The following is a 21399-nucleotide window of genomic DNA, read 5'->3' on the forward strand; positions in this document are numbered from 1 at the left end:
TGTAGGGGTATTTTTCTGTGGTTGCATTTTACAACGATGGCCATTCCCCACAGAAACATCTTAAACATGGCAAAGGTCATAGAGGACATTGGGGCTGTACTAACTTGATGTTTTCCAGTGAAGGTAGGTCTCTTTCTCATGGCATTTTGCAGACTATACTGTGAATTTTTTTTTTTTCTCGATTCTGCTTTTGTTAGTGTTATTCACTTTGTCACCTGATTCACTATTTGACCTATGGCAGGCAGCTGCTGGGCCCTTGCTTGTGTACCCTTGTTGCAAAAGGACTGACAGGTGTGTTGTTGCCAGCTTAGCAGAGGCGTTTGGTTATTTTTTTTGTGTGTCTGATTGAATGTGAAATATTGTGTAGAATCATGCAATTGGTTTTGTCCAGCTTCAGGCTAGTTAGGAATAGCAATTAATATGGCGCACATCTGCATTTCCTGACATCTCTATTAAAGTAATAGAAAGGTTAATTTGTGGAGTCTCTAGAAGTGCTCTGATGTATCTACAGGAAAGAGCTGGGAGAGCGAAATTTCAAAGTAAAACCAAATCTATGTTAGCAGACATCTGGTGCAGTGCACCAGAGGATATTTACTGTAATGTTTATCCTATTCACCCTAGCTTTCATTCCCTTCCCCCTCCAGCTCCACTTGCTGACTACTTCTAGTTCTGCAGGGATGTAATTGTGTACACCAGCATCCCCCATGCTTTAGTTTGACGTAGTGTGACTCAAATATTGTTCGTGCTGATTTTGCTATAAAACCTAGGACCACGAAGGTTTGCTTTGCCATCCTATCCCATGGGCACATTGACCTCAAAGATGTTAAGGTGCCTTGTGTCGAGTTCAGTGAAAGGGCCAGATTGATCTTCTGAGAGTTTACTTTTAGTAGCTGTTTCCTCTAACGCTCCCCATGGTTAAAGCTTAATTTTGGATTTGGGTTTATTTTGATGACTTGTATTTTTTTAAATAAGAGCTCAGTGCACCTTACATATTGGTGGTACAATATCTATTTCCTCCAAGACTTAAAATCTGACAGTGCGGATACTATAGGACAGTGGTCTCAAACTCAAACCCTTTGCAGGGCCACATTTTGGGATTTGTAGGTACTTGGAGGGCCTCAGAAAAAATAGTTAATATCTTATTAAAGAAATGACAATTTTTCATGAGGTAAAACTCTTTATAGTTTATTAATCTTTCCTTTTGGCCAAGTCTTAATAATATTGTAATTTATAGCTAAAGAGACATATGATCAAGAAACTGTTTTATTTTACTTTTGTGATTATGATAAACATACCGAGGGCCTCAAAACTGTACCTGAAGGGCCGCATGTGGCCCCCGGGCCGCGTGTTTGAGATCACTGCTATAGGAGTTACTCTTTACTTAAAAAGAAATAATTGATATGCTAATTTTACTAAATAATGGTATTGAGCACAGGCCAGAAGGAGTAGTCATAAAGAATGACTTGCTGAGTCAGAAGGACATTGTGAATGGCGTTGCTATTAAATCCAGACACATGTTTTGTGCCCTCTTCCCCCCCCCCCACTTCTTTGAGATGGCTGAATAGGACATTTTATACATGACTAAGTGTGATTCGAGCAGTGAATCAGAGTTTGTCAGCACTGGGTGGCTGTTCCAACTTTTGCTGGCCGGGTTCAGAAGAGGGTCTTTGTATCCCATACTAGACGTGTGCAGCAAACAGCCTCGAGCATTCCATTGCTGCAGTGCTTGTGGTTATCCTGACAAATCTCCAGCCATCGGTTGTGTGGCTTTTTCCCCCCCCCTCTTGTGGAGGCACTAGTACTTGTATACTAAGATGCTAAGTCAGCACATTGACTTCAAAAATTGAATCAGGGGAGTGGAGAGGGACAAGAATAATGCCTTTGTTTCAATAAATATAGGCAAAAACTGTTTCTAAATAACACTCAGGAGTTGACTGAAGGAAAATATATACTAGAAAGTCTTGTCCTTGAGCAGTTATGTGTGTGGGCAGTCAAAATGCAAATGATCAACTTCTTTTCCATGCCTTCTAGATAAGGTTGTATATTTTCCTTAAAAGGGCAGAAAGATGTGCCAGATTTTCAGCAGCTGAATCTTTGGAAAGCAAGTATGACCGTGTTTAGGTTTTTGGTATCTCTATTAGGGTTTCACTGAGAGGTGATCTAAACCAGTGTTCTTCAACCGACAGTCCACAGAAATTTCCTGCCGGTCCACAAGGCTGACACCTGCATCAGGCCCGAGACAATGTTCTTCAACCACCGGTCCGCGGTGCGATTGATGCGGTGTTATCTTCGGGCTGGCTCCCTCTTCCTCGCTGCCGCAGTGCACAAAGCAGCGGGCAGTGGCTCCTACGTGCGTCTGCACCAGAAGTGTCAGAGGGAAGGCTTCCAGATGAGGCGTGGGATGCGTGAGGAGCCGTTACCTGTGGCTTTATGCACTGTGGCAGTGAGGAAGAGGGAGCCGGCCCGAAGATAACACCGGGGAGGCATAAAACGGCCAGGCAGAAGCAGGCCAGAGGTAAGGCACAACATGGAGGGAGGGAGACAACAAAGGTAGGGGGAATGATTTTATTTTTGAATTTAGTTATTGAATTGTGTCAATTTTGAGAATTTCCATCTGCTGTCTGTATTTTGCACTGTTCAAGAAGAAAGGCATTTGTTTCTTTTTCTCTGGGGTTGTACACTTCTCCCACCGTATTTGCTGTGATAGGGGATTAACAGACCCGCAAGTAACTTTTTCATATTTTATTCGCTGTTTTCTATTAAAAACCATCGTGAATATGGTGAAACTGCGAATAACATGGTGGGAGACTTGGCCTGTTCTGAAGGAGAGGCAAAACACAGTGAAGAAAGTGCTGGGAATCAGTGATTTCTCTATGCAAGCTGATGTAATTTGGGGGGAGGAGCCAGCAAGCTAAAAACTGCAATTGCTGAAACCGCGAATACAGAGGGAGAAGTGTACTGCTTTCAGAGTCTTGCATCTTAGGGTTTGTTTGTTTATATATTAGTACTTTTAGTTTTTGGTCCCGTATTTGCATAGGGGTTATCTGTGTTCTGTTAGGAATAAATGTTGAGAAGCATACAGTGTGCTTTGTGTAGTTTAATTTGTTAACTATTATGTGTTGTTAATTAGATATTGTGTGTATGTATGAAAAATGAATGGAAAAAAATTTTACAATTGGTACTATTATGGGGCAGAGTCTGGGATAGAGTTGGGTGAGGTCTGGTCCACGACGTAACCTAGTGTTCTTTAACCGTCGGTTCACAGACCAGTGCCGGTCCAAAAAATAATTCTTTTATTTCCGCCGGTCCATAGGTTTAAAAAGGTTGAAGAACACTGATTTCATTTAGATCAGACATGTCAAACTCTGGCCCAAGGGTTAGTAAAATTTGGTCCGCCAAACAATTCCTACCGTCGCCGAGATTTGGCCCGCCATTCCTTCCCTCCTTCCCTCCATCAGGTGCAGCACAGCTCCGCCAATGTTAAAAGGAGCTGCGTCGAAATCGGAGCCCTGCTGCCGCCATAGCATGTTCCCTCTGCCACGGTCCCGTACATCAGTGCAGGGGCGGGACCGCGGCAGAGGGAACATGCTATGGTGGTGGTGGCAGGACTCCAATTTTGACGCAGCTCCTTTTAACATTGGCGGGCAGAGGGGAGAGCTACCGCCTATCTCTTTATGCCAATTCGGTTGATCGGTATGTAGTTTTGATTTCCCTAAGAAATGCAAAATCCTATTTCAAAGTATATAGTGGGGTAAACCCTTAAATAATGGATACTAAAAATGGGGTAGTTTTTGAAAAGACAATTCTAGGGTAATAGTTGCTTTTAACATTCTCTTCTTTTTTGAGCTTCTCTGCTCGCAGACTGTTGAAAGGACATCATAGTGCCCAGATCAGTTGCTGTGTTTGTTTACATCTCATAACAGCATTAGTAAAATTTAAATTTAAAACAAAACCAAATATCCCTTGTGCCATCCCTACCTGCATGAGCCAGATATTCCAACTAAGAAAGGTTTACATACAGCAGACATGGCTCCATCCTGTGTCAGACCGCTGGGGGGAGGTGCCTGACTTCAGCTGCTATAATGGAGGGAAGGGGAAGGGAAGAAGAAAGAAGGAGACCCTAGCAAGTGAGTTATCAGAAGACAACCAGAGCCTGGGACCACAACATGATTTGAATAATGACCAGACAACAAAATGTAGATAAAAATAATTTTATTTTCTGTTTTGTTATTACAATATGTCAGACTTGAAATGTGTATCCTGCCAGAGCTGGTGTTAGACAGCAGGCGTGAACAAGGGAAAAGTCTTTTTAAAATGTATTTTGTTTACATCACAGAGCCAGCGTGGGGTTGGAGAGGTTGTAATACTATACTTCTACTAAGACTAAGGGGTCCTTTTATTAAGGTGCACATTTAGCGTGTGCTAAATCAGTTATCATACCTTAATAAAAGGATACCTAAGTATCTTAATAAAAAATTTGGCCCACGACTTAGCCTTTGTTTTAGATTTTGGCCCCTTATGTGATTGAGTTTGACACCCCTGATTTAGATGGTGGTCTCATATGCAGGAGAAGGAGAGAATACTTGAGCTTAGTTAAGACTAGTTTTAGCTTATACAGTATACCCCCCTTTTACAAAACTACAAAAGCAGTTTTTAGTGCAGGCTGGCGTGCTGAATGCGCTGCTTCTGTCACTCATAGAACTCTATGAGCATTGGGAGCATCGCAGAGCATTCAGTGCACTGGCCTGCGCTAAAAATAGCTTTTGTGGTTTTGTAAAAAGGGGGGATAATTCTGACTTAATATCTGTTGACTGTACCCTGTGAAGCCTAGCATATGCATGTATATTTTTTTCAGAATAAATTCTTCCATGTTGGAATTGCCAGCTTGTGGTTTCCTGTAATCCCCTATCCATCAGATCACATCTGAAGATCTTTATAAAGATTGGCATAACTTTGAGTACTGTAGCTGATTATTTTTAATTTTAATTACAATTTAGTAGTAGGTCTTTTATTTCCTTAATGTTTAGAACTGGGGTAGGTACTAGTGCTTGCCGATTCGCCAATTCACTTCAGTGAATCGATTGAATCGTTGGTTTTCTGTAAAAATCAGCCTCACTGATTCAGTGTGTTTTTTATTTCCTCTGAGTCATCAACATAGAAGCATTTCTGCAATTGGTACCCCCCAACAATCCTTTCAGTAAAGACAGAATCAAAGAACTGATGTAGCTTTTTCTGCTCTGGTGTTGTCTTACTGAGTCCCTCCTTTATCTCCTGGTCCTCTAAAGCAGTGCTTATCAACTTCAAGTCAAGTAGCCCCTAAGTCGAACAGATTTCAACTGAGTACTTCTGAGCTCCAATCAAAGATCTTGAAATAGAAAATAAAATTAGTTTTTCTACCTTTTTGTTTCTTTATTTTTCTGATTGTGTTGGTCCGAGCTCTGGTTTCTGGTTTTCTCCATTTTAAATCTTGACAGAGGCAGAACAAATTGCAGAAACCTAAAAGGAAGAGAAAAATGAAAAAATGTTAGTTCATTATTTTTTATCCATCTTTCAATTTCCTTTTTACTGTCTACCCACAGCTTTCCATCCCTTTGGCTCTCCTACTCCCCATTCCTCTTAATCTGCAGTCTTTTATTAATTGTATTCTGTTTTCCTCTATCCATCCATCGCCTCTCTCTCCCCATCCTTGTATCCAACGCATATCTCCTTGCATCTTTGTCCTCTGGCTGCTTCTCCAGACCAGTGGCAAAACAATCTGAAGCCGTCTTGGGATCACTTTCTCAGTGCATACGCTGCTGGCTCAGCTGATCCCCTGCCTTGGAACAGGAAGTTGACATAAAGGGTGGAGAATGGCAGAGCTTTTTCTGCTGTTGCTGGTCTGAAGAAGCAGTAGTAGAATTGAGGGTGGCAGCAGGAGGGAGGGTGAGGAAGGTCGCCTGCATACCCCCCTGAAAAAGTCTTACATACCATGTGTTGAGAATCTCTGCTCTAAAGAGCTAAATGGCTTCTCTCGTGTGCTTTTGAGTATACTTGAAAAATATCATGTTTTCTGTTTGTGATGAATCTTTTCAAAAAAATTTTAATTCACTTTTAAAATTTATTTCTATCCTGTTATTGTTTGCTATTTTGATTTGGATCCACTTGGGTTGTTTTTTTTTTTTGAAAGGTGTTGTACTTTTTAGCCATGCTGGCAGTATTTTGATCTGATTTTTTTTCTAATGTGTGGAATAGATTTGGTCTGGGCTTCTAAGATATTTTTGCATTGTTCATGCCACATACAAATTTTATCCTTTGCAACTCCTTTTTAGTTAGTGACTCCAGGATTAGGCTTGGAATGTACGGAGAAAGGCATCTGGAACACCACCAGACTGAGGCTTGGAGCATTCATTGGTTGAATAGTGAATACCATCTAAAAAACCCACATGAGGTTGTAGGGGTTGGGAGGAAGCAGAAGGCTGTGAGCAAGTATTTTATTTATTTATTTTAAACATTTCTATATCGTTTTAAACCAAAACGGTTTACAAAAATGTTACAGGTAGGGATGGAATGGATCTTGTCAGATACTTGTGGGGATGGGTTAGATTCTGTTGGTGATAGGCAAGGATGAGTTAAATTTTTGACCCTGTGCAACTCTAATGCATGCATGTCTCTTAAGATTTTTTTTTTTCTTTTTTTCTTCCATTGTCCACACCAAATTTAAGGATGATGTGGATGGACATGAGGCTGATACGATTAGTGTTCTAAAAGCTGTTCAAACTCTTTTAGTTCTGGGTGGAACTTGTTACCAGTATTGATAAGGAACTGCCAAGGAGATTCAGAAAATGTATTCTCTTAACACCAGATTGCACAACGCGAGTATGTGCTGAACAGATGTAGTACTGTGGAGGTCCAGATGCTGCCTGGGCCTCTTCAGGCTGTTTGGTTGTGAATGGTACATTTCTTAAGTTCAATGGGTGTTCAGTCTTCCAAGAACCCCATGGAGAAAATAATAGAGAGTGGGCAATGGGAAATACTTTTGAGTGCTTGCTCTGGCTTCTCTGTAGTAACCACAGCTTTTTTTCAGATGTTTATTTTTTTATAGCAGTTTAATCCTCCAGCTTTGGCAGTAGTCATATAAACCATCTTGCCTCAGTGAGGGTTGGGTGGCAGGGCATTAAAACCCTCACACATCCTTCCTGACAGGCCCAATTAGGGACTTACCTTAAGGCCATGTGCTAGACTGTGCATGGATCTTAGCTGAAATGATGCTGAGACAGTAGCTTGAAGAGAAGAAAAATATAGATGTAAGATGAGTTTAATTCCTAGGGCTAGGCTTTAGGGATGAAAGTTTGATTGTCATTGATTGATGGATTCTCACGTTAGTCAGATCATGGATGCCAGGCCAGTGAAAGGTATAATTGAGTTTTGAAAGACATTGCATGAACTTGGCAGTGCAAAACTTTAATGTGGGATTTTATACATCTCAAGAAACCGCACTGCTTGCCATGACACTTTTTCCGCCCTTGTGAAAGCATTAGTTAATGAATATAGAAAACAAATTAATTCAAAAAGTATATTGGGCCTGGCTTAGGCTATTTGTATGCTAAAATGCATGCTATGCATCTTTTTTTTAAAAAAGCCCTGTACTTAGGATATTTTTAAGGTTACGATTGTTGTGGATTAAAATATAAATTATAAATAGATTTTCTCCTCCTAAGTAGAAAGCTGGATTTCAGGAGCAGTGAGTTCTGAGGTAACTAAAGGACAGGATGAAGAGGTGAGGATGAATCTGCAGGTAGTGAAGAACAAAGGATCAGGATTATTTTTAGAGTGGTAAGTTGGGGCAGGTGGGCAATGTGCCCTTCCTTGTTCAAAAGACAACTGAGCATGGAGGCAATGCCAAAGTGAGACTTGGGTCCAAATTGTGGTTTAAAGCTAAAGGAAGTGGGTTGTGCTGAAACCATTGATAACTCATTAAGTTGCCATTCTTTTTCTAATGCCGAGTGTACCTAGAGATGGAGGAAGTTCATGAGTTTTATGAATGGAGGATAAAAACCAGCAGCAGTTGAGTAAATTTCGGAAGCTAGTGGAATGTTGCTCCATTGAGACAGTTCGTCTGTGTCTACCTCTCTTCCTTTCTTTAAAAGTTAGAAAAGCTGTTAGTGAGGCTTTTGCTGCTTCTCAGATTTTGTACTTTCATTCATCCATCCATGTGCAACATCTCCCTCTATCATCTCCCCTGATCTCTCTTCAACACTGCCCGTCTCTTCTTCTCCCTCCCTTCCCTGAAGACTAGCATTTCCCCTTAGACCAATTTTTTTCTTCTGCTGCCACTTCTGTACCTCTGAGCTGGGTCTGTGGTAGCAATGAAAAAGTACAAAGTCCAGCACTAGTGATAACTTGAAGGGCTGAGGAGCCTTGGAGCTCAAGTGCTTGTGAAGGTCCTGTTCCCTTTGATGCATATTTTCTCAAGCTACTTCCCAAAAGGTGCCACTAATGGCAGCTTCCTTCCTTTACATTACATTAGAGATTTCTATTCCGCCATTGCCTTGCAGTTCAAGGCGAATTACAAAAGAATTACAAAAAAGGTATTGCATGAAGAAGAGATATGGTAATTTCTACAGGAGATACAGAGTAGATGAGGTTGCTTTGGGAAATCGGGAAGGTATTAGGGAGTGGTATTGGGAAGTGGGAAGGAGCTAGCGGTATTAAGTTGTTTGCAGGAATTTCTTGAAGAGTAGAGTCTTTATTTTTTTTCTGAATTTGTTTTTTATGTCACCATTAATATTGTACTTGTTTCATCTATTATTACATGTTATTTTATTGTACATCGCCTAGCAATTTAAATAGGCGATTCATCAAGAACAAATAAACTTGAAACTTGAAACTTGAATGTTTATTTATTTTCTGAATGTTTACTACCATGACTTGAATATATCATCAGTGGTGTGGCCAAATCTGACTAGATAACCAAATTAGAGCCGCATGCTATAGCCATTAATGTTGTGAGTAGAGTCACATAGTCTTCTCTCCCCCATCCTGTCCCTATCAGTGAATATTTTTGTGGCTTCTAAACATGTTTTTAGTTTGTGGAAATAAATGCTCACCATCAAACCCACAATTCCTTTTCTCAAACATACTTCAAGATGGCACTTTTGCATTATTGTAGTATATTGAAGTTAGTGCAATTGTAACCTTTTCAATTTGCAGGGCATGCAGGTTGAAAAAATGCCTTGGAGAGCATCTGTCGCTATAGGTCTAGAGCAGTGGTTCCCAACCTTGTCCTGGAGGACCACCAGCCAATCGGGTTTTTGGGATAACCCTAATGAATATGCATGAGAAAGATTTGCGTATAACGGAGGTGACAGGCATGCGAATCTGCTCCATGCATATTCATTAGGGCTATCCTGAAAACCTGATGAATATGGTGGTCCTCCAGGACAGGGTTGGGAACCACTGGTCTAGAGTACGAGTCGGGTTTTGTTTAAAGGCCTTTAAAGCAGACCAAACAACCTCCTGACTTAAATGTTTCTAGGTAGGGTGATGCTATGCAGATTAGGTATAATCAGATTCTACCTGAGGCTGTAGGCCTGCCCTTTTATGTTGCTTAGATTAAGGGGACCTAGTCTCTTGAGGTCTCTGGTTGGCTCTGAAAAAACATTATCGAATATTTGTACTCCTTTATAGAGTTCAGGATAATCTGAAACATGCTAAGGGCTTGCAATATAAGAGTGGTTATTTAAGCACATAGCAAATAACTAGTTGTCACCTTTAAGTGTCTATAAAATGCATAAGTGATAAATGTCTGAGAGCCATTAGTTCACGTTTACATATGCTCTTTTGGAACTTCGGTGTTTATAGTATACTAGTCTTCTACGTGAGTATTTAGCATAAATCCAGGAATATTTGAACTGTATTTGTGAGATGTTGTTCCTTATTTGTTGAGACAGAACTTTAAGGGAGTTGACAGTCGGGGAAAAGATATGGGTAGAGTGTTCTCCAGCCCTGAATGTTCATGTTATTGTTTCCCTTGATACCTTCAAATTCTTTTCTGGCTATTTTGGATAAGAATATAAGAATTGCCGCTGCTGGGTCAGACCAGTGGTCCATTGTGCCCAGCAGTCTGCTCCTGTGGCAGCCCTTTGGTCAAAGACCAATGCCCTAGCTGAGTCTAGCCTTATCTGCATACGTTTTGGTTCAGCAGGAACTTGTCTAACTTTGTCTTGAATCCCTGGAGAGTGTTTTCCCCTATAACAGCCTCTGGAAGAGTGTTCCAGTTTTCTACCACTCTCTGGGTAAAGAAGAACTTCCTTACGTTTGTATGGAATCTATCCCCTTTCAACTTTAGAGAGTGCCCTCTCGTTCTCTCTACCTTGGAGAGGGTGAACAATCTGTCTTTATCTGCTAAGTCTGTTCCCTTCAGTATTTTAAATGTTTCGATCATGTCCCCTCTCAATCTCCTCTTTTCAAGGGAGAAGAGGCCCAGTTTCTCCAATTTCTCACTGTACGGCAACTCCTCCAGCCCCTTAACCATTTTAGTTGCTCTTCTCTGGACCCTTTCGAGTAGTACTATGTCATTCTTCATGTACGGTGACCAGTGCTGGATGCAGTATTCCAGGTGGGGGGTGTACCATGGCCCGGTACAGCGACATGATAACCTTCTCTGATCTGTTTGTGATCCCCTTAATCATTTCTAGCATTCTATTTGCCCTTTTTGCCGCTGCCGCGCGTTGCGCGGACAGATTCATTGACTTGTCTACCAGTACTTCCAAGTCTCTTTCTTGGGTGGGGGGTCTCTCCAAGTACCGCGCCGGACATCCTGTATTCATGTATAAGATTTTTGTTACCGACATGCATCACCTTACACTTATTCACTTTAAACCGCATTTGTCACGTTGCAGGTCTTCGCAAAACTTTGTATTGTCTGCAAATTTAATCACCTCGCTCATCATTCAAATTTCCAGGTCGTTTATAAATATATTGAAGAGCATGGGTCCAAGCACATTTAACCTCCCCCCAAATAAATAAAATTAAATGTTCATGGCACTTAGCTTCCTCTGACTTCATGGTGCACGTAGCCACTGGCAGCACCTGTTTTGCTCGGTTTCTAGCCCCCAGCCCCATAGAGATCACACACAAAAGGAGGAGGTAGTGAAGGACTGCACATGTTATGTTAATCAAACTTTCTTTGCTCTTTTTGCCTATTCAGTTCAAGGTTGGATTACATTGCAAGAGGTTGGGTCAGTTACCCAGGAAGTTACAATGGACAGTTTAGTTTGACACAGACATTCAATACAGTTGCTAGTACAGCTGGATCAGCACAATTACTAGTATAGGGCTCCTTTTACAAAGCCACATTAGGCTGTGGCGGTATTAACTCCGAAGCTCATAGAATTACTTGAGCGTCTAAGCTAATACTGCTTTGACCAGTGATAAAAAAAAACCTAACACGGCTTTGTAAAATTGTGTGTGTGGAGGGGTGGGGGATGGTTAGGTCATAGTTACAAGTTTAATACATGGGCTACTTCCTCACAGGCCGGTCTAGGCATGATTGTTTGTGAACCGCATAGGCCTCCATTTAGTCTTATGGTTCACATAAACAGTTCGGTATACACTGGCAGAGGAGAAGGAAATGGCTCCCTGATGTGCATCCTTTCACTTCCTCTTATGTGCAGTCTCTGTGGGAGTGGAAAAGATTGAACAGAGTATTCTATTTAGCAGAGTAGCTGTGTGGTGGCTGGGCAAAATTCTGTGTACATTGAGTTGCACTGTATTCCCTCAGAAGTAGACCCCCCCCCCCCCCAGAGATGTGAGAATAATGATGTATCTATGGAGAACCCATGAAGGTTGCAACCTCAAATGTGGATTTTGCCAACTCCATTTGGGGTCCCTACCCACAGTTTGAAATTCTCCAGTATAGTTAATTCTCCAGAAAGTTGCTGACCCTGCAACTCCTTTACTATTAATGGAGGAGTTCATCTAAGATTTATTAATATGCTTGCAGTTAGCAGATTGGAGTTGTTGATCAGGCTGCAAACCCACCTCACCAGATCGCCTGTCACCTTCTTTGAGAAGGTGCAGTCAATATCCAGCAGTCACTTTTGAGGGACTTTCTCTGTTCCCAAAGGTGAAGGTTGTTAATGCCAGTGTACCAAGCTTATTAATTATTTATATCCCGCCTAAATGGAGGTTGTCTAAGGGGTTTTAAATTCAGAGGCTCAAGCATTTTCCCCCCATCTATTCCTGTCAGGCTCATAATCTCCATCGGAGGGGCAAGATGTATATCAAAGCAAGGGCACATCTGTTCTTTAGGCTTTGCAGAGAAGCAGACATTGGAATTAGTTCAAGCTCCATCATTTTGTAGAGTGCAGAACTGCTTGTTGGAGCTGGTGGATGAATCTGAGTTCTTGGCTTTGTATCCCTATAGAGTTCTAAAATAAATAGAAGAGATTTTTTTTGTTTGGTTGGCTTTCTTATATGTAAATGGTAAATATCCTGTACAGTAAAAATTGAGACAACATAACTTTTTCCTCCATATTTGAGGCCTAATCAGAAGGGCCATAATTAATGCCTTTCAGAAGGGCACCTCAATTTCATCCATGTTCCTGTTCACATATTGAATATTACTTTCCTTTCTTTTCATCGTGGCTTTCCAAATCTGAGCTCCAGTGCTAAGCTGTGTCTCTCTCTCTCTCTCTCTCTTTTTTTTTTTTTTTTTAATTTCCATTTAATTGGCATGTAGTGCAAAGGAATTCCTCACTGGAGCAGGTGGATGGCACTCCCTGTAGTTCTGCAGCCCTTATGCCATGTTTTCCAAAACCATTTAGAACAGCTGGGTATTTTTGCTGCTGCCCTCTCCTCTCCACTATCACCAGCTGCTGCATTCACCTTTTGTGCCCTTTCCTAATAGAAGCCTGGCATGAAAAACCTTTTCAGTGTTCTCCCTAGAAATTTTTTCCAGCCGGGTGGCATGAAAAAGTAGCCGGATGGGGCGGGATGGGGAAATTTGGTGGTGGGGAAAATTAACCCCCCTCTTTTACTAAGGTGTGCTAGCGTTTTTAGCGCGCGCAATCCCCTGTGCTCAATGCTGGCGTTAATGTCTAGTGTGCACAGCAATTCTGCACGCGCTAAGTGCACGCTGAAACTGCTATCGCAGCTTACTAAAAGGAGCCCTAAATGTGTACTATTTTTATTAGTTAATTATTATTATTTTTCAAAACTCAATATGACTTCCTTTTTTAAGGTTTGACACTTGTGCCAGAATATTTTTACTAAATTTAAGAAGTATCCAATTCTAGAAGGGAATAATTAGATATTTGCCCTCTTTCAAATGGTATAGAGGTTTAAAAAAAGGGAAATGCGTTAATGAAGTCATTAGGTTCAATTAGGTCTCAGACCTGTGTGATTGATCTTTATCTGCTACTTTTTTTATTTTCTGTAGTGCAAAGTGAGAGCTAGGCAAAACAGTTTAGGTAAAGATGCAGGTAATAATCAGCAATGTATTAAAAATATTGTATTTTTATTTGCTTATAATGTCATTTGAAAGCTGCTTGATGATAATTCAACTTTAATTTAATTCTTTATAATGTGTGTGTCTGTGTGTTGGGGGGGACAACACCTACATCAACAGTAAAGTTAGAATAGGATCATTAAATCCAGTGGCATATCTAGTATATATGACAACAAGTGCTGATCAATTTTTAACAACCCCCTCCTCTATATAAAAAAATATATTTTTAGTAATAATCCATGAGTCACACAAGGGTGCACCTAAGAAAAGGCAGCATCTTAAACACTGCAGTGAGCACTAGAACACCAACACACTCAATGTAAAACTAAACAAGCCAGATCCTGCACAGTCAATTGATCCTGTACAGTCGATGCTAACAGAAAGCCATGTCCTTTTCATACACACAGACAGATACACCCTCGCCCAATATGGAATAATCACAAACTAAAAATAGAACTATGTAGACAAAAGTTAAACTGAACCAAGAAACCAGACTCTGCGTACAATGCAACACTACAGAAACAGTGACACGTCCTCTAATACTGTGCAAAATATAAGGACAGTAGATGTAAATTTGAAATAAAACTGCTACATAACAATCACCACTTTACAAATTAACAAACAGAAATAAAACAAATAATGAGAAATAAAAAAATACCATTTTTATCCCAGGACAAGCAGGCAGGATATTCTCAACATGTAGGTGACGTCATCCACGGAGCCCCTTTGCGGACAGCTTTTCAAGCAAACCTGATTGAAGATCTTGAAGTTTGCTAGAGCTGCACCGCTCAGCTAACAGCAGTATACTGTACTGCCCAAATGATCAATCAGTAGCTCGCAAAGGCAATGCAAGTCGATTGTGTTGCCTTTGCGATATTTTTATTCCTGCCTCCCCGAGCCAGGCCAGGTGCTGTCCGTTGGTTCCTCCTACCATGGTCCAGCATTTATCCCTTTCTCATCTTTCGCCCCTGCCCACCAGCCCCATGCCGAACATTTATCCTATCACCCCTCTCCAGCACCATGCCACATCTCCCTCCAATCCTTTCACCCCTATGTCCAGCATTCCTCCCTTGCAATCTGTCCCACTGTTCCCTCTCCACCACATTTCTCCCTCTCATCTTTTTCTTCCCTTTCATCTGTACCTCACTCACTCCCTATGACCAAAATTCTCCTCTTTCTTCCAATCTCCTTGTACACCATCTCTTCCTCTCACTCACGCCCAATTCTCCCTTTCCTACATGGACTGGGAATTTTGAGGTAGGTGAGCCTAAACACCCATTATAGTGTACAAGCTTCTCATTCATCCATATCATGTCTGTTCACAAGCTTAAGTTTGAGCTTCTGTCCCTGATTTTAATTTTTTATTGGGTCCATCTTTGACAAGCTTTGGAAGATGTTTCAAAAGTGAGAGGTCTGCTATGGGCAGTTTCCCAGAGCATAAAACCCAAGCCAAATGATGTGAACTGATTCCCCTTTCTCCCTCCAGGCTTAAAAGTGATGAATCGTGACAGCCTCCTGAATTCTTTTCAAAGTTAAAGTATTTTTTTTTTTTTTTAAATTTAACTGCCTATTTCAACAGTGCTCTTATTTTGGTGCTTTATGAGAAATAATATGCTCACCAGCTATTGAGTGCTATGAGTCGAGCAGCTTATGTAGGAAGACTGATATGAGAAGTTTTGTTCTTTTTATCAGAATGATTCATAAGGCAATGAGTCATCTTTTAGTCACTGATTGAAACAAGTAACCTTCCTTAGCATTAGCAGCATATGGATATAACCTACAAGTCTCTGGAGTCATCTACCAGCAGGCGGAGCTAAAGAGCAATTAACTAAGCTTTATCCTATTGGATGGAATGCTTCTTGGTCCCTCAGTATTCTCTTTCTCCAGCAGGCAAATGGATGTGTTTTCACAAGCTCCTCCTACAAATCATTGTTTCTATAGCATTGCTAGATGTACTCGGCGCTGTACATCAAACATGTAAGAAACGATCCCTGCTCAATAGAGCTGGGAAAACAATGGATGTTATGACACAGTTGGGGTTTCAGTGCCTAGACCATCTACTCTACTCACCAGATCTTGCTCTATCTGACTATTTTCTGTTTCCAAACCTTAAAAAAATTTGGAAGGGTGACAATTTTTGAGTGATTCGGAGGTGATTGCTGCAGCAGAGTAGTGTTTCAGTGACCAGACAGAGAATTTTTTGGAAGGGTTACAAAAACTTCAGACACAAGTGTGTGGATCATAGGGGTGAATATGTGGAATAACGTGTAAATTTCATGGCTCTAAGTCATTCTCTTCTTGGGTGGGCTGAGAACTTTTCAGCACTCCATCGTACAATCATTCCTCTCATGTGTGTGTCTCTCTTTAGCCCCTGTTGTTTACCTTCCTGGCTGTATAGGAGGCTGTAATGTTAGGATTTGTGCTGAAAAACCACAGATTTCTGGTTTGATGCCAGATGTCCTTTATCTGAGAAGAGTGACACATTCAGAAGAAATATCCCAAGGTGGTGGTGATCTGAGGGGTCCATTGTAGTCTTTCCCCAGGAAAGTGGGACTTAAATGTTTCATGGATCATCAGAAGCTCTTTGTTTTATCTCATAAGATACAGTATGCTCACTGCTGGTCAGTAGTGCTGCCCGATTCACGATTCAAATCAGTTCACCGATTCACTTCGGGTGAACCGATTCGAATCGATTTAAAACAATAAAAAATCGGCTTCCCGATTCGGACCCTCCCCCCTCACCCACTAAAGCAGGAGCGGCAGCGCTGCTCTTGCTGGCTGGCCGCTGCCGCTCCTGCTTTAGAGGGCGAGGGGGGAGGGTCAGTCGGGAAGTGCTGCAGTGTCCGGCTTCCCCCCTGGCCTCCTGGCATCAAATTTACCTGAATCCATCAGCCTGCATAAGATTGCTAGTGCTAGCGATCTTTGCAAGCTACCGTCGGGTCTTCCAAGCTGTCTCCTCTCTGCCGCGGTCCCGCCCCCCTTCTCTGATGTCAGAGGAGGGGCGGGACCACAGCAGAGAGGAGACAGCTTGGAAGACCTGATGGTAGCTTGTAAAGATCGCTAGCACTAGCAATCTTATGCAGGCTGATGGATTTAGGTAAATTGAGGCCAGAGGGAACACGCAGGTCTTCTGGTGGGGTACAGTCCTTCGTGGGGGGGGGGGGTTGTACAGGTCTTCCGGGGGGGTGCAGTCCTTTGCTGGGGGGGTTGTACAGGCCTTCAGTGGGGGACAGGCAGGCCTTGGGTGCAGGCCTTTAGGGGGGACAGGCAGGCCTTCGGTGCAGGCTTTCAGGGGGGACAGGCAGGCCTTCGGGAGGGGGGGGGCAGACAGGCCTTGGGTGCAGGCCTTTAGGGGGACAGGCAGGCCTTGGTGCAGGCCTTCAGGGGGGACAGGCAGGCCTTTAGGGAGGACAGGCAGGCCTTGGGTGCAGGCTTTCAGGGGTGGGATGTAGTCCTTCAAGGGGGGACAGACCTTCAGGGGAATGGGCCCTGGTGTAAAAGTACACGGAGGGAGGGAGGGAAGGGGGGTTCAAAGAGATGTGCATATGCCGGACTTTGGGGGGAAAGAAATAATGGGTCTAAAAATGGAGGAGAGGGAGAGAGATGATGGGCAATGGGATTTAGGGAGGGAAGGAACAGAAAGGGAGAGATGGTGTGGAGGGGGGGGATAGGGATACTGGATAGGAGGGTAGTTGGGAAGGAGGGAGAGATGCTGGATGAAAGGGTAGTTGAGAAAAGGTGGATCTGTGGATGGAGACGAAAAAAAAGAAAGATGCCAGACCTTTAGGGAAGGGAAATGGAAGGGGAGGACAGAGATGGAAGATGGATGATTAGTACGGAGAAAGAAGAGAGAAGGAGACCCAGGCAAGCAAGTTATCAGAAGACATCCAGAGCCTGGGACCAACAAGATTTGAATAATGACCAGACAACAAAAGGTAGAAAAAATAATTTTATTTTCTGTTTTGTGATTACAATATGTCGGATTTGAAACATGTATCCTGCCAAAGCTGGTGTTAGACCGCAAACGTGAGCTAAGATTTAACAGAGAGAGGAAAAGTCTTTTTTGTTTGTTTACACCACAGCGCCAGTGTGGTTAGGAGAAGGCAAAGGGGGTGAAGAGACTATAAAAGGGTGAAGAAGTTATAAAATAAACTCACCAGGATGTTTTTTAAAAAACACCCAATTGGGCAGGAAAATCGAATCGAAAAATCGATTCAATAGGCTGAATTGAATCAAAATTTTTTTCCTGAATTGGGCAGCACTACTGGTCAGTAACAGTTAGGGCAGGAATTGGGTAAGACATGGTGGAAGTGAAAAGTGGCATTTGTTCATAGGTGGCTGAGTGAAGAGCTCAGGAACAAAACCAGCTGGGGGTTGGGTTGGCTGTATCTGGAACCTGAACAGTCTTGAATTTTCTTGATGATAAATTCCTGAAACTTCTTTCCTCTCCTCTGGATCCAGGGCCTCAGAGCTAGAGTAGAAGAGAGTAAAAGAGGTAAGAATTTGTCACAATTAATTTGATCTTTCTGATTTTTATTGAGGGATATCTGTATAGTAATTCTTAAATAACATATTTATTTTTCTTCTGTATGTAAAACTACACGCGGGATCCATTTTTAAGGCAGTTCTTAGGGGTGGGGGTATGCAGGGATTTGAGTACATGTACACATAATAGTTTCATAGTTTATTAAAAATTTGATTAAATGCTTAACATAACATTCAAAGCGTTGTACAATTAAAAAGTTAAAATATAAAATAGGGGAATAAACAACATAAAGAGGACTAAATCTTCAGACAATTGGACAGACTTGGGAAAGGGCGATTGTAAACAAGGAAAAAAGGGGAGAACTACAATTTTTAAGTAAAGTAAACAAGAAAGGATAAACAATAGGTTTAAGAAGAGGTAGGGATTGGCTTCAAAAATAAAAAAAACCTGAAAGATTGCAAGACTTATTCGTAGGAATCTTTAAACAGAAAACTTTTTAAGAAAGCAAGTGAGGTTTTCTTAATTTTGTTTTGTGTGAGTAAGAGTGAAGCCTGGCAGTTGCAAGAATGTGTGTTGTTTTCTACCATTGAGGCGCAACCCTTGCTAGGCTGTAGTCATTGGCTGAAGAAAACTTGCTGTGACAGGCAATCTGTTGGCTCCTTTATTTATTTATTTATTTATTTATTTTGACAAGGTCCAGTTTTGCTCTGCTGTGTGCTCGATTCCGTAGTCCTGCTTCATTTTGAAACAGTACATGCATATACTGTGAGCTTGGCCTGTAAAGGAAAGCAGATGGACTGTCTAACTGCTGAGTGACTTCAGAGGTAACAGACACATTACATCCTGGGGGAAGGGAAAGGCCTGCCATTTTGGAGTGGCGAGCCTGTGAGGTAGTTCAGTGGGTGGAGGGGTATCCGGTAATGGGAGAGAGTGGGCATCCCTCCTGCAGATTTTTTTGTATAGTACTGGGAGTAAGGAAGGGGTGGGGGGTCGTGGCAGCAGGAGGAAATGGGCATCCTTCCTACATCTATTTTTAGGGGAGGGCTTTTAAAAAAAAAAAAAAAAAAGAAAATCATGACAGACCTGCTGTTTTTTTCGGGTCAATATTAGCAGTGCGCTTAGGCTTTGCAATGCTAGATCATTGATCAGATGGTTCTTTTTAATAGTAATGAGGTGATTTGCATGCCAGAGTCAAAGAATGTATGAACGCATGGAAAACCACACAGTGAGCCATTTTGAATATCGGGTTGGCAAATTTGATAAGTCGCTAAACCAGTCAAACCGATTAGTGCATTAGTGACTTCTATCCTGCCTTAACCTTATAGTTCTAGGCGGATTACAGAAGAGGTCAGTTGGACATTTCCAGGAGTGTTACAGGATTAGGTGCTTATTACAAGATTGGTCTGGAGCTGAAATGCGGGATGCTTTGGCATAGCATTAGTTAGTTAGCCTTAACAAAGTTGGTTAGTTAGTCCTTCAGGGGGTGACAAACCTTCAGGGGAATGGGCCCTGATGTAAAAGTACATGGAGGGAGGGAGGGAGGGAGGGAAGGGGTTTTTTGAATGGCAGAGTCTTTAATTCTCTTCGGAAGGTTTTGTAATAAGGCCTTGTTAATAGAATGTGGGCCATTTGGTGGTCTAGTTTAGCTGCTTGAGTTGCTAGCAATCCATTGTACATCTTCTTGCATTGTGTGCCTTTGATTGAGGGGTGAGTGAAAGGAGTTTGGGTTCTCCTTGGCCTGGTTCTGTTGTTCCGGATAAGGTAGGAACGGGGGCGCCGTTCAGGGCTTTGAATAGTAAATAGTAGAATTTAAATAAGATTCTTGCTTGAATTGGGAGCCAGTGAGTGTCTAGGTATGCTATACTTATGTGATCATATTTGCTTATTGAGTAGATCAGCTGAGGGCTGTGTTTTGTACGGGCTGTGTTTTGTACAGTCTGTAATTGTTTTATCATACCTTTGGGGCATGGTAGGTAAAGGACATTACTGTAGTCTAGTAGTCCCAGGACTAGGGACTGGACAAGAATTTTTTTATTTGTAGTAGATTTTGCATGTCTGCGAATAATTTTTGTACTGTCACAATTAAACATACGTGATTTGGATGTAGTTTGATTTTTTGTGGTTTTTTTTTTAGTAGTTGTTTAAGGCAAGTTTCTACACTTGAATGTGTTTTTCTGCCTCTAGAAGGCTGCTTAAGTTTTATATCTGAGGCAATGGGGGAATAAAGTGACTTGTCCAAGGTTATAAGGAGCAGCAGTGGATTCAAATCCTGGAATGTTTCCTGCTCAGCCTGCGGCTCTAACCCTTAGGCATGTACTCCACTGGGAAAAGTTAGGTGAGTTATCGGGGGTATTTATAAACCTTCCACAGCATTAATGAAGTGGAGATGCAGTAAATGTTCTTTCCAAATGTGTTGAAGGATAATAGACCACCCTCAATCGGTTAGTTTAGTGATGGAGCTATTTTTCATATCCTGTAGGAAGGAGTAAGAAGAGTACAAGAAGTGCTATTTTATTGTTCATGCATCAACACTGAACGAAGACACACTTGTGGTGTGCAGTGGGGCTGCTTACCATGAAGCCTGAGCTGGGCCTGGTTTAATGATTCTGGATTCTCTTCCAAACACTGCAGTCTTGCCAGATTTGTGTTACAAATTCACTCTAATCTCATGTACTCACTGCTGAAGGAGAAGCATTCAGAAGTGCCAGCTGTCTGCTGCCACTGTGTTGCCAAAGTGTCATTTCCTGCCCACTCTTAATAAGCAGTTCATGCATTGATAACAGCAGAAGTGGTTTCAACTTTATATCATTCTAGATGCTAAAAAGTTATATGAAAAGAGGTTTACTAAAAGTCAGGACTTAAGGTCCATCTAGCAGTGCAAATGGATGTAACACTCATCCAAAATGTGGCCCTGCAAAGGGTTTGAGTTTGAGACCACTGTGGTATACAATGAAGGTGTTGTATTAGATTTACAAGAAGAGCAGTTTGAAAAATGAGTTTGTCAATGATTCGTTTCCTGACCACTTGACAGGCTAATGGATAAAATTTAGCTATTATATTATTCTTATGAGTATTTCTTCTCTTGCATCTCAGCCAGAGGTGGATGTCCCAAGAAGCAGAGTAGGCAGATGCCCAGGACAGACACTGATAAGAAGTGCACCTCTGTCACTGTCACTGGTGTCCTTATATTTCCTGCCCTTATTTTAGGCCAGCTATGCAGTATAGAAGGGGATTCCATCCATAATCACCACAACTTGTAATTTTTTTATTGCAATTTTTCACAATATATATCTAAGAGATGCAAGATATGGAAAAAGTTAACTATAACGTTACATATTCAATGGAAATTAACCGTTCAGGTCATTCCATCTAGCCCACATCAAGAAGGGAAGGTTTTTTCAATAATAAAGAAAATAATATAAGA

The 21399-nt window shown here is 41.7% G+C and overlaps 1 protein-coding gene across 7 annotated transcripts in view; it reads left to right on the forward strand.

Annotated features, from left to right (window-relative positions):
* Positions 1–21399, forward strand: part of TRIO (trio Rho guanine nucleotide exchange factor) — an 830868-nt gene that overhangs the window by 82262 nt on the left and 727207 nt on the right. The window contains exon 1 of one of the 7 annotated variants that reach the window (XM_033929851.1): positions 18721–18799. The exons of the other annotated variants lie outside the window; for them this stretch is intronic. The gene's annotated coding sequence lies outside the window, so the exon portion shown is untranslated. Of the gene's footprint in view, positions 1–18720; positions 18800–21399 lie in introns of those variants that run through there. 7 annotated transcript variants of the gene reach the window in all.

The sequence above is a fragment of the Geotrypetes seraphini genome, chromosome 2, assembly GCF_902459505.1.
Source record: "Geotrypetes seraphini chromosome 2, aGeoSer1.1, whole genome shotgun sequence".
In the NCBI taxonomy this organism is placed as follows: Eukaryota; Metazoa; Chordata; class Amphibia; order Gymnophiona; family Dermophiidae; genus Geotrypetes; species Geotrypetes seraphini.